Consider the following 2,848-nt stretch of genomic DNA (forward strand, 5'->3'; position numbering starts at 1 on the left):
CCCCTATTTTTTTCATGACGACCAATTAAAAACAACAGTGTTACCCCTTATGCTTTTTTTCATGACGACCAATTAAAGAACAACAGTGTTACCCCTTATGTTTTTTTTCATGACGATCAATTAAAAACAACAGTGTTACCCCTTATGTTTTTTTTCATGGACGACCAATAAAAACACAGTGTTACCCCTTATGTTTTTTTCATGACGACCAATAAAAAAACGACAGTGTTACCCCTTATGTTTTTTTTCATGACGACCAATAAAAAACGACAGTGTTACCCCTTATGTTTTTTTTCATGACGACCAATCAAAAACAAGTGTTACCCCTTATGGTTTCTTTCATGACAACCAAAGAAAAACAACAGTGTTACCCCTTTGTTTTTTTTCATGACGACTAATAAAAAACGACAGTGTTACGCCTTATGTTTTTTTTCATGACGACCAATAAAAAAACAACAGTGTTACCCCTTATGTTTTTTTTCATGACGACCAATAAAAAACAACAGTGTTACCCTTATGTTTTTTTTCATGACGACCAATAAAAAACGACAGTGTTACCCCTTATGTTTTTTTTTCATGACGACCAATAAAAACAAGTGTTACCCCTTATGGTTTCTTTCATGACAACCAAAGAAAAACACAGTTTACCCCTTATGTTTTTTTTCATGACGGCCAATAAAAAACAACAGTGTTACCCCTTATGTTTTATTTCATGACAACCAAAGAAAAACAACAGTGTTACCCCTTATGTTTTTTTTTTCATGACGACCAATTAAAGAACAACAGTGTTACCCTTATGTTTTTTTTCATGACGACCAATAAAAAACAACAGTGTTACCCCTTATGTTTTTTTCATGACGACCAAATAAAAAACGACAGTGTTACCCCTTATGTTTTTTTTCATGACGGCCAATAAAAAACAACAGTGTTACCCCTTATGTTTTATTTCATGACAACCAAAGAAAAACAACAGTGTTACCCCTTATGTTTTTTTTCATGACGGCCAATAAAAAACAACAGTGTTACCCCTTATGTTTTATTTCATGACTACCATAAAAAACAACAGTGTTCCCCCCTTTCTTTTTTTTTTTATGACGACCAATTAAAGAACAACAGTGTTACCCCTTATGTTTTTTTTCATGGACGACCAATAAAAAACAACAGTGTTACCCCTTATGTTTTATTTCATGACAACCAAAGAAAAACACAGTGTTACCCTCTTATGTTTTTTTTCATGACGGCCAATAAAAAACAACAGTGTTACCCCTTATTTTTATTTCAGGACTACCAATAAAAAACAAAGTGTTCCCCCTTTTTTTTTTTTCATGACGACCAATTAAAGAACAACAGTGTTACCCCTTATGTTTTTTTTCATGTCGACCAGTAAAAAACAACAGTGTTACGCCTTATGTTTTTTTTCATGACGCCAATAAAAAACAACAGTGTTACCCTTATGGTTTCTTTCATGACACCAAAGAAAAACAACAGTGTTACCCCTTATGTTTTTTTTCATGACGGCCAATAAAAACAACAGTGTTACCCCTTATGTTTTATTTCATGACAACCAAAGAAAAAACAACAGTGTTACCCCTTATGTTTTTTTTCATTGACGGCCAATAAAAAACAACAGTGTTGCCCTTATGTTTTATTTCATGACTACCAATAAAAAAAAACAGTGTTCCCCCTTTTTTTTTTTTTTCATGACGACCAATTAAGGAACAACAGTGTTACCCCTTATGTTTTTTTCATGACGACCATTAAAAACAACAGTGTTACCCCTTATGTTTTTTTCATGACGACCATAAAAAACAACAGTGTTGCCCCTTATGTTTCCTTTCATGACGGCCAATAAAAAACAACAGTGTTACCCCTTAAGTTTTATTTGACAAGGACAAATTCTTTTTTTTTTCAAATGTTTTTTTTCATGACGACCAATAAAATACGACAGTGTTACCCCTTATATTTTATTTGACAAAGACAACAGCGTTATCCCTTATCTTTTTTTCATGACTACCAATAAAAAACAACAGTGTTCCCCCTTATGTTTCTTTTCATGACGACCAATTAAAAACAACAGTGTTACCCCTTATGCTTTTTTTCATGACGACCAATTAAAGAACAACAGTGTTACCCCTTATGTTTTTTTTCATGACGACCAATAAAAAACAACAGTGTTACCCCTTATGTTTTTTTTCATGACGACCAATAAAATACGACAGTGTTACCCCTTATGTTTTTTTTCATGACGACCAATTAAAAACAACAGTGTTACCCCTTATGTTTTATTTCATGACAACCAAAGAAAAACAACAGTGTTACCCCTTATGTTTTTTTTCATGACGGCCAATAAAAAACAACAGTGTTACCCCTTATGTTTTATTTCATGACTACCAATAAAAAACAACAGTGTTCCCCCTTTTTTTTTTTTTTTCATGACGACCAATTAAAGAACAACAGTGTTACCCCTTATGTTTTTTTTCATGACGACCAATAAAAAACAACAGTGTTACCCCTTATGTTTATTTCATGACAACCAAAGAAAAACAACAGTGTTACCCCTTATGTTTTTTTTCATGACGGCCAATAAAAAACAACAGTGTTACCCCTTATGTTTTATTTCATGACTACCAATAAAAACAAAAAGTGTTCCCCCTTTTTTTTTTTTTTCATGACGACCAATTAAAGAACAACAGTGTTACCCCTTATGTTTTTTTTCATGACGACCAATTAAAAACAACAGTGTTACCCCTTATGTTTTTTTTCATGACGACCAATAAAAAACAACAGTGTTACCCCTTATGGTTTTTTCATGACGACCAAAGAAAAACAACAGTGTTGCTCCTTATGT

The sequence above is a fragment of the Gadus chalcogrammus genome, chromosome 21 (assembly GCF_026213295.1).
Source record: "Gadus chalcogrammus isolate NIFS_2021 chromosome 21, NIFS_Gcha_1.0, whole genome shotgun sequence".
Taxonomy (NCBI): Eukaryota; Metazoa; Chordata; class Actinopteri; order Gadiformes; family Gadidae; genus Gadus; species Gadus chalcogrammus.